This window comes from Macaca mulatta, chromosome 4 (assembly GCF_049350105.2).
Source record: "Macaca mulatta isolate MMU2019108-1 chromosome 4, T2T-MMU8v2.0, whole genome shotgun sequence".
Lineage (NCBI taxonomy): Eukaryota > Metazoa > Chordata > Mammalia > Primates > Cercopithecidae > Macaca > Macaca mulatta.
Window position 1 is genome coordinate 39604048 of NC_133409.1, and position 11033 is coordinate 39615080.

An 11033-nucleotide genomic window follows, 5' to 3' on the forward strand; every position below is an offset into this window, starting at 1 on the left:
ACAAGAGTGAAACTCCATCTCAAAATAGTAATAATAATAAGTTGTTATAATATATGGAATGTATATTGCAGCATTATATTTTAAAAACAAACCATTACAAAAACACCGTTAATTTTGAAAGGCACATTAACCAGTAGGGTTGAAAGATTTAATGTTCCAGTAATAGGAGTTTGGAATTCCAAAACACAGAGAAATCGTCACTTTTATTGTTTTGCTTAGTTTGGTTTTATTTCAGGAAGTTAGGAGACACTGGGCCCGACAGCGCAGATGACAAGCCGTGGTGCAAATGCTTCCTATCTATGAGACAGGAAATGCTCTCAGACCCTGCACGTAACTCCCCGCAAAGTTTGCTCTTTGTTTTTGGTACGTCCATTTGCTTCTTTGTGCTTAATTCTATGTATTGTGTACAGATGAGACAAAGAGAAAGCTGCAGTTATAGGACAGTATATGACTTCTAAAGAAATTGCTCTTACATTATCAAGGAACAAATGAAGAGGTTTACTGATTTATGAGGAGACATTTGGTATAAACTGAAGGACTTGATACAGTAGCCTTATAAAGGACCTCATAATAAAATTTGTCAGGTCACACACACATATGCAAGCACGTACATATATACACATATACAACTGTTTTTCACGTGATTTCAGATTTTTCAAATGCAGTCACTAAAGATTAATTGTAGCAATTAATACATTTTGAATTTGTACCCTCTGAGCTCTTACCATTTTGGACACGCAGACCTTGGGAATTAAGAACCTAGAATATTTTTCTTCATAATTTTGACACTGATTCATCCTATTTTTTTTTTTAAGGAGGAGGGGGGTCACAGGTTCTTGCTCTGTCACCCAGGCTAGTGTGCAGTGATGCGCGATCATAGCTTGCTGTAACCTCAAACTCCTGGGCTCAAGTGACCCTCCCACCTCAGCCTCTTGAGTAGCTGGGACTACAGGAACAGACCACCACACCTGGCTAATTTTTTAAAAACTTTTTGTAGAGACGGGGTCTCACTATGTTGCCCAGATTTGTCTTGAATTCCTGGCCTTAAGCAGTCCCCCTGCCTCGGCCTCCCAAAGTGCTAGGATTACAGCCAGGAGCCAGTGCACTGGGCCATGATTCATCCTGTCTTTGAATCTGCCCACCTGGAAGTGTTGTGTAAATTTTTCCATAAAGACTGGAATTGGCTTCAGTTCAACTATCAGATTCTTCACAGTGCCTCAGAGGCATGCTCCTACTGCTGCAAAAAAAAAGCTGGGGGAGGAAAGTATTTTAAAATTATTGAATGATGCTTGCTTAAACTTGCAAATTTACAGTGGCCAGGAGCACAACATCATGGTAAAAAATTTTCCTCCTACAGTACTTTTGATGACTTTACTACAATATTATATAAGTCCAACTAGAGAACTGCAATAGAATGATACATTTCATCCCATTTGCTATACAGCTGGTTTTTATTACAAAAATCTTGTTTTTCCTTTAGTTTCATTTTTAAGGCAAATATTTGGCCCCTGGTTGAGGGAGTAGAGTGTCAACCCTCAGCATTTGAAAAGGGAATTGCATGTTGCCAGGGCCATGCTGCCTCCCAAGCCTGTGGGAGAGGAGCCTTGCTTGTCTGGTCCACCTCTAGGAGCCCCAGGCATTCCTTGATTTCCAGCACAAAACTTCAGTCTCTGACTCTTGATTACATGGTCATCTTCTCCATGTGTCTGTGTCTTCGGACGGTGTCCTCTCTGTGTTTATTTTCTCTTCTAAGGGCAGCTGTCTTTTGGGATTAAGGATGCACCTTATTCCTTGCGATCTTCCTTGCGATCCCAACAATTAATTTGCAACAACCCTATTCCAAATAATGTCACATGCTGAGGTATTGTGGATCAGAACATCAGCATATCTTTTTGGGAGGCACAATTCAACTCGTAAGACCTGCCAAGCACCACTCTAGGTGCCAGATTACAGAACAAATAAGACAGAGTTCATGCTCTGCAACTACAAGGAGGTTGACATGAAACAAACAAAAACCAAGAGTATCAGTTCATGATAAATGCTATGTAGACGATTACAGGGCACCTTAAACTTACATCGGGTACTACAGAGACAATTATATAATAGGGCACCTACTCTGAAAAAAATCACTCTAGGGTGACGTTTAAGCTGAGATCCCAAGGAAAGATGAAGGCAGTCATGCAGAAATAGGAAAAAGAAGATTCAAGGCTAAAGAAACGAAGGCCCCAGGAGGAAAAGAATTGCCCCATCCCATTGCTCACAGCCAAATCTGTCAGCAAGAAGGGCTTCCTTTTTTCCATGAATTTATGTATGACCTCACATATGATCTGCTTAAGTTTGAGCTCCTGGTAGGTAATTTTCTGTAAAGTTATGGACAGATGGAACAGCAACCCAAGGAATATAACTTTTCATGCTCTAAAAAAAAAAGTGTTCATCTTTAGCTTGAAGGTGGCACATTGTTTTATGGACTGTGAGGCAATTTTTATAGTTTGGCAGCTATTTTCCAAATATAAACTGAAATAACATTGTAAGGAATTGTGGAAAATAAATGGAGAAACTATTACTGACTAGCTAAGTCCTTCTCATATCTCCTTAAACGATAAAGACATTAGTTTCATTTACAAGAAAATCATCCCTAAATTTGTCTTTAATCAGATAAATTTAAAGAAATAAATGGGGTCAGGTGTGGTGGCTTATACCTGTAATCCCAACACTCTGGGAGGCTGAGGTGGGCGGATGACCTGAGGTCGGGAGTTTGAGACCAACCGGGCCAACGTAGTGAAACCCCACCTCTACTAAAAATATAAAAATTAGCCGGGTGTGGTGGCAGGCACCTGTAATCTCAGCAACTCAGGAGGCTGAGGCAGGAGAATTGCTTGAACCCGGGAGGTGGAGGTTGCAGTGAGCAGAGATTGTGCCACTGCACTCCAGCCTGGGTGACAGAGTGAGACTACATCTCAAAAACAAACAAACAAAAAGGGAATACATAAATAATTATAAGAATATAATTAATGTAATAAGAATAAAAAATTAACATAAATAATGTAGAAATAGCCATTATTTATGTTTGTGATTATATTTCATAGAAGCCACATTTTCCCAAGAACATTCTTACCTTTTAAAATTCCATAGATCCAATAGCATAGGACATAGTGATCTAAAGTTGGGATCTAAGTGGTTTCATCTCAAGGAAAATTAAAACATTGAATGACAATGAAAAACAGCACAGAAAATTTAAGGGCCAAGGTATTTTGTACCTTTTCTATGTCAAGTTTGGGTTTGCATTTTCAAAACTCTAAGAAAGATTAACAGTAAAAATAGGGCATCTTTTTTATCGCTGTTGTTTGCAGATATAAGCATATTTTACTCACTGAATTATTAACTTTTCCATATGTCTGTCAATTTTTAGAAAAAGACCAAGAACTTCTAAAATAACATGTCAGAATCTGTGATTCAGGGAGAGAACAAATGTATTCAGCTCTCAGAATAACCTAAGCTCTGACCCAATTGAGTCTTAAATGAGAAGCTTTCTAAGAATATGGTTGTTTCACAGTAACTTTCTATGAATTCTCTCAAACAAAATTTAACAAGGGCCACGACTTCTTAAGATGTTCAAAATTGAACACTGCTCATCTTTTCATCCATTCTGGGGGGAAAAATCAAGCTACAAATCCTTAAAAATTAAGCAAATAAGCAGAAACCTTACTGTGCAATAAGCATTTCAAGACACTTCCAGGAGGGTCATGTCTTTCTATTGAGTTATATTTCAAATAATTGCATTAGAAAAAAGGTGTTAGGAGGTTAAACATAAAGTGTATTCCATGCAATCCCTTTGGGTCAAGGTATACTGCCCTGAACACACTAGACCAGCGTTCATTCATCTGTGGGATGGTGAAATTTCTCCCACTCTCCCTACCCCCAGAATCCTCACCTGTGCTTCTTGGAGGCACTAGACTCAGATGTGGGGCATCTGCTGTTCTGGCCCAGAGGGTGGGCACCACGAAGGCTGTTGCTCCTGAGCCCCTTCCATCAGGGCAGCCGCAGAGGAGGGCAGTTTTTATTCAGCTGGGTTTTTCTGTTGTTTCTTAAAGGCCCACAGTTACAATATCAGAGGCCCGAGTGAGACGTTGGTTCCCTGGAAGAGTTAGCAAATGAGCTATGAATACCTTATTAATATTAGCTTACCAAACAATTAACAAAGGCAGGTAGAGTCAAAACTCACATATAAATAAGTCACTTGGAGTACATTGTGATTGCTGAGAATGAAGATCTACTATATGGCTTACTCCAGTGAAAGTATATATATATGAATGTAATTTCAGAGACCCTTTTTCTAAATCAACTGTAGAAAAGCTAACTCTCTTTTCTTCTACTTTTTACATCACAATTAAAAGGAGACCCCATTCCTTTGGTTCTAGAAGTATGTTACAAGAACAAGAGCAAGAGTCTGTTGGCTTTTTGCTTGGCACCGGCATTCCTTTTGCGTCTCTTAAGCTTGGCATATGAGTAAGTCATTGAAGACTGAGTGTGTTATAGAAAGAAAAACCACACTTGAGTTTGAACCTGAAGCTTCAAGGAACAAAACAAATGTTGGCCTAGTGAAAAAAAAAAGCAAGTTACTCAGTGTCCAAATGAATCTGCTGTTTTAGGGGGAAACACTGTGAAAGAGGTAAAGGGTACTTTGTTTACATGAGAACCACAGTACGCTGGCAAGGTATCTGAGTGAACCAGGTGGTGGTGGAATATTTTTCTCCTAAAGCCTTTCATCACACCACTCTGACTTGCTACAATGGCTGCCTGTGCTTGCTGACTCCAGTGAGTTCCAGGCATCAGTAGGGACTGAAAATATAAGCAAAGGAAAACACTTCACAGATGTGGGTTATTTCAGAAAATTGAAGAGAAGGAGGGAGATTGGGGGTCCTAGGCAAAGCATTAATATTATGAGTCAGACATACCTGCAGTTCCCAGATGCTTTGCAGATTCATTTTGTGCCATGCAGCACACATTTTCTTCCTGTTTTACTCTTGCAGATTCTCCTCTTGATCCTCTTCCCTCCCACTTGGAAATTTTACTTCTGCTGGATTTTAAAGCTTTGATTCTTTTTTTTTTTTTTTTTTTTTTTTTTTTTTTTGAGGTGGCCTTGTTCTGTTGTCAAGGCTAGAGTGCAGTGATGTGATCTCAGCTCACTACAACCTCCTCCTCCCGTGTTCAAGCAATTTTCCTACCTCAGCCTCCCAAGTAGCTGGGATTACAGGCGCCCACCACCATGTCTGGCTAATTTTTTTATCTTTAGTGGAGACAGGGTTTCACCATGTTGGCCAGGCTGGTCTCGAACTCCTGACCTCAAGTGATCTGTCCGCCTGGGCCACCCAAAGTGCTGGAATTACAGGTGTGAGCCACAAAGCCTAACCTAAAGCTTTGATTCTATAGTAGGCTACTCTGACCTGGGCATATTGGCTTGATCATAATGGTTCCCTAGACATGGACTAAACAAATTAGTAAATAAGATATATCTGGTATAAGCCACCTTTCAGTGAAGAGACTAATTGGGGGTGAATGGGTCCTACATTCTTTATATCAGAACTCTGCTTGGTCCAAATTTGCCAAATAGTTGGCTACCTCTTTATTATATTTGACCTCAGAAAGCTAACCATACATCTATAGTTCAGAGAAAGACAAAGAGTAAAAGAAAAGTAATCAGAAAAGTGTCAGTTGCAGAGAATGGGTGCGGGGAGGAGGGTCTCTGCTTTACATCGTTATTTTGAAACTCAAGATTTTTCCTTCTAGCGTAGGACTTAGCACGCTACAGCTCACAGGTCAAATATAGCCAGATTTTGGAAAAGAAGAAAGGTTTTGTACATTTTTAAAGGAAAGAAGCTGAAGGAGAAAGAGGAGGAGGAGGGGGAGAAGAAACAGAGACTTTATACAGTCTACAAAGCTTAAAATATTTATTACCTGACCCTTTACAGGAAAAGTTTGCTGACCACTCATATGACTCAGCAAGTCTCTAGGGCTCTGAAGTACTTCGCTGGGTCCCCCATAAGCAACACTTAGGAGAACAATAAAAAGCATTTGAAGGATTTTGTGGGAGGTATTATAACCAGGCTTCCAGGAGGCATATGCTTCTGGTAGATAGAACTCAATCATCTACCTGCATGGGAAGACAGAAAATAAAGTCAAGCTATCTGCCCAGGAGGGAAAGGGGTCTGGCTGGTGAAAATGCAGTTGTTATAAGACACACAAAGTTAACTGCTAGGAGAATTAAATTGGCAGTTGTTGAGAGCTCAAGAAAGATAGTCAGGACACCTCAGACAAAGGTTATGGAGGTGGCTTCCCAGAAAGGGTCAAACTAAGATGTTCGGTCAGCAAGAGGGTGGGAAATGCAGGTAAATGGAATGAGAAAATCACAGCACAAACAGGGGAAATGTAAGGCTTGGCCAAGGAATCACATCTAACAAGGAAAAAGGTCCCACTGGGAAGTTCTGGGATATCATCTGCCTAGAAAGAAAGATTGGGTTCAGGTGGTAAAAGGCCTTGAGTGTCAGTTCACATATATGATGCCAACTTTAAAAAAAAAAGTTCAACCAATAGTTTTTTCTGATTTTTATTTTATCTTGTTTTATTTCTTTTTTACTCTTTGGCAGCATCGTCTATGGATCTGGAAACTCTGCATGTTGCGTTTCCTCATAGGTGTCTCTGCATAAAGGCTACCCTCAGAAGATAGGGATACTTGGATCTCAAGAACGAAATAAAATGTTAAAATTTGACTCATCTTTTTTGAGAAAACAAACTTATAAATCATACATTTAAAGAAGTAGATGACAACATTTATAATTGGCATAAATAATAATAAAATGAATACTCAGGCTCCCACGTTAAGTAACAAAACACTGCCAGTATTTGACACCTTCGTGTCCTTCTTGATCACATCTCCTTCTCCCCGCCACCAAGAGGCAACAATCCTGAAATTTATGGTACTTGTTCTTTGTTTTTCTTTATAGCTTTACTTCCTATTTATGGATTTCTGATAATATATTAATTTTACCTGCTTTGGCCTTTGTATAGATGGTACTATATTATACATATTCTTCTGTGATGTGTTTTTGTGCAATGTTATGTTTTTTTTGTTTGTTTGTGTTTTGAGACGGTGTCTCGCTCTGTCCCCCAGGCTGGAGTGCAGTGGCGCAATCTTGGCTCACTACAAGCTCCGCCTCCTGGGCTCAAGTGATTCTCCCGCCTCAGCCTCCCGAGTAGCTGCGACTACAGTCGCCCACCACCGCACCCGGCTAATTTTGTTTTTGTGTTTTTAGTAGAGGCGGGGTTTCACCGTGGTAGCCAGGATAGTCTCCATCTCCTGACTTCGTGATCCGCCGGCCTCGGTCTCCCAAAGTGCTGGGATTACAGGCGTGAGCCACCGCGCCCAGTCCCAGTGTTTTGTTTTTAAGATTCATTCAAGTTGCTGCTTGTAGCTAGCAGCTAATTTGTTTATATGGTATTCTGCTATATGTTAACCCACTCTTGATGGCCATGTCTCTTTTTAAATTGGAAAAAATGTATCCCTTTCAAAAACATTAAAATAAATACTAAAAAGTCAAAAACAAAACAAACAAACAAAAACAGGAAATAAGATGCCTGTGAAGAATGCATTGCTTGTGTCTGCAGACTATTTAAATGACAAGGTATCGGTCCTTGGAACTCCCTGTTCTAATAGGAGTATAGAGCTTGGCTGATCACATTCCATTTGATTTGCTATGACGTTTATCTGTACCCTTTCTTGGTGGTTTGTTTTTTCAGATTACCAGTTCCTTGCATGTGATTGAAGGGTTCTAGTTGCTTTAGAGGCAGCCCGGTCCCCTTGCCTTCACCCTGCCAGTTAAGAACATTCAGGGCACTTTTGTACTAACAGGTCTCAGATTTCCATTTCAGGACATTTGGGCATAGGCCTTCATAGGAGAGTTTCCTCACATACCTCAGGCTGTTGACAACATGACTTGCCCTTTGCAATCCACTTATTCTGGACATAATGTAAGTGACAGTGATAATTCTATGTTATTCATCTTCCTTGTTAGGCTTTTGTTCTTGAGTCTATTTGTGGCTCAATTTTGTAAATGAAGAAAGCCATTTTCTTTTTCATGTCTTAAGCCTGGCTGAGAGAACATTTCTCAGCTTCTGTTGACACATCCATTTAACTGTCCACCTAGGAAAGCTTGGAGATCCTGATACAGCAGCACAAAACATCAGTGCACAGTCCCATGAGAAAACCTCAACTGCTCAAGCCTCACTCTCTAAGATAGTTTTCAAGAGTATTAACAACTATCTCATTCCTTCCTACAGAAAAGAAACAAGAAAATTTTTCCAAGAGTGGTAAAACATTCTACTTCTCAAACATTTCTCTAAGTTTCTTTTCCTTTTTGTTGTGTATTTCACAGGCAGGTTTCAATTCTGAATTATGAGCCTACGTTTGTCTCTTGAGAACAACCTGAGTTGCAAAGACTCCTTTTTAAGCTTCTCTGCTTAAAGCAATCAACTCTATAAATTATCCATCTCTTACTTGATATGCATTTTCTAATAGGTAGTCTAAAGCCATCCCATATGAATACTCATTTTCACACTAAAGGTGGAAAAAACCTAAAAGCCTTTCTTTTTTTTTTTTTTTTTTTTTTTTGCCAAGAGGCAGATATTCTTCTGTTGAAAAGCCTGTCTATTCCTGGTGGGAAGTTTTATTTCTATCTTCAGAAACATCATTTTAAATTTGCGTAATCAGTTCAGCAAACTGCTTCTTATAGTGATAAATAAATATCAAATTAAACTTGCAATTAAAATTTACTAAAAATATAGGTTGCTATAATTTTGTTGGTGATAAAAGTACAGAAGTAGAAATGATTAATGATGATTACTAATTATGCAGCTGTGTTCAGAGCACACAAGTCTATGGAGCTATAGCTTTTTAGCTAAATAACGATGTTATTCCAGGAAAAACCTTTGTATATAACATCTAAATGCAACTCATTTCTAGTCAGAACAAACACCCCCATCACCTCATAACGCTTAGCTTGACAAAGAGAACCAGAAAAATAGAACGCTAGAATAATCGTTTCATATCCTCTTTTGCTTATTCTTGGTTTTTGTTGTTGTTGTTGACTGTTAGAGTTTCTAAGAAAAAACGCCATCAATGTGAGAAATTATCTGGTATTAATTATACTGAAGACAAGAGTAGCTTGTTAAAATTCTGACTTCTTTCTTTCCTAAATTTTGTATGTCCTGTCTTGGCATTTCATATTGAAAATAACTTACTGGTGCCGGGCGTGGTGGCTCATGGCTGTAATCCCAGAATTTTGAGAGGCTGAGGCGGGAGGATCATGTGGTCAGCAGTTCGAGACCAGCCTGGCCAACAAGTTGAAACTCCATCTCTACTAAAAATACAAAAATTAGCCGGACGTGGTGGCACGTGCCTGTAACCCCAGCTACTCAGGAGGCTGAGGCAGAGGAATAGCTTGAACTTGGGAGGCAAAGGTTGCAGTGAGCCGAGACCCCATCGCGGCACTCCAGCCTGGGACAGAGCAAGACTCTGTCTCAAAAAATAAAATAAAATAAAAAATAAATAAATAAACAAATAAAAGTAACTTATTGGTAAGGCTAACAAAGTCACTAAAAAATAAAATCACTAAATAATTGGGTTTTGTTTGTTTTGGGTTTTGTTTTATTTTGTTTTAGAGATGGAGTCTTCTGTCACCCAGGCTGGAGGGCAGTGGAGCAGTCATAGCTCACTGTAGCCTCAAACTCCTGGACTTAAGTGATCCTCCTGCCTCAGCCTCTCCAGATGCAAGTCACTGCACCCAGCAACTTACTAAATATTTGACTTGTAGACAGAGGACCTGGATTTGATCCTATCATCTCTTACTTAAAATGAGAAAATCTACAAATTAGGTAGCCCTCAATTTTTTTAACCACATGTTATTTTTGATTAGCAAAAAATCCCATTTTCCCTTCTCTCTTCTTCACTTGTGTAGAACATCATTATTTTATGAAAAGCAATTTTACAGATAAAACAACAGAGACCTATACAGGTTATGTGAAATTATAATATCTCAAACTTAGTTCTCTTATATTCCAGTCATGTGTTACTTTCAGTATGCAATCAATAAACAAAACCAGGCTGGACATGACGGCTCATGCCTATAATTCCAGCACTTTGGGAGGCTGAGGCAGAAGGATTGCTTGAGTCCAGGAGTTTGAGACCAGCCCAGGCAGCATAGCAAGACCCTGTCTCTAAAACCAAAACAAAAATAAACACACAAAAAGGAGACAGAGAAAGGCAGACAGAAAAAGAGGACAGACAAAGGGAGAAAAAAAAAAGAGAGGGAAGAAAGAAGAAAGATAAAAGAGGGTGTTGTTGCGAATGTTAAGTATGGAATTCTGGGTAGAGAAGAAAATGATAAAGTCGTAGAAAAAATACGGAAATTTGGAAAAAGTTGTCTTCAAACCAGAAGAACTACTGAGACTACCAAATTGTGACTATAATTTAGTGGACATTTAACATGAAAAATGTTGGGTTAGGGAGATGCATGCAATTTTCCTTCACAGAGGTGGCTTGGTGTGATGGAAAAGATAAAAAACAAACAAAAACTCGTTTAGAAATTCAATGCTTCTGTTGGAATTTGGTTCCACCTCTGAAGTGCAGGGTGACCTCGTCCATGTTGTGTAACTTATTTACTCTTCTTTCCTCATATGGGAAATGATGATAGTGTATCCATCAACCTACCCACATCACAGGGTTATCTGAGGATCTGATGATATCACTTTTGCATAAAAGCTCTTTGAAAGTTGTAAAGCACCAAAGTAACATATAATATGACCACAAGTAAACCACATGCTGTTCCTTCGCATGGAAGTTGGAAAGTCAAATGCAAAAGTAAAATGGAGGAGATGGGTCACATCATTTTAAAGAAAAATGCAGCTGATCCCATTAACCACAGCCAGATTTTTAAGACCACCTTCGACATTTTTTGAGTGCTTAATCTTAAGCAACAGAG

General features: G+C 39.2%; 1 long non-coding RNA gene across 1 annotated transcript; it reads right to left on the minus strand.

The window, feature by feature from the left end:
- Positions 1 to 201: 201 nt before the first annotated feature.
- LOC114677496 (uncharacterized) lies at positions 202 to 5073 on the minus strand. Its single transcript, XR_003728808.2, has 2 exons — positions 3932 to 5073; positions 202 to 1834 (listed from the first exon to the last, which is right to left on the minus strand). It is a non-coding gene; the product is annotated as an uncharacterized LOC114677496 (long non-coding RNA).
- Positions 5074 to 11033: the final 5960 nt, after the last annotated feature.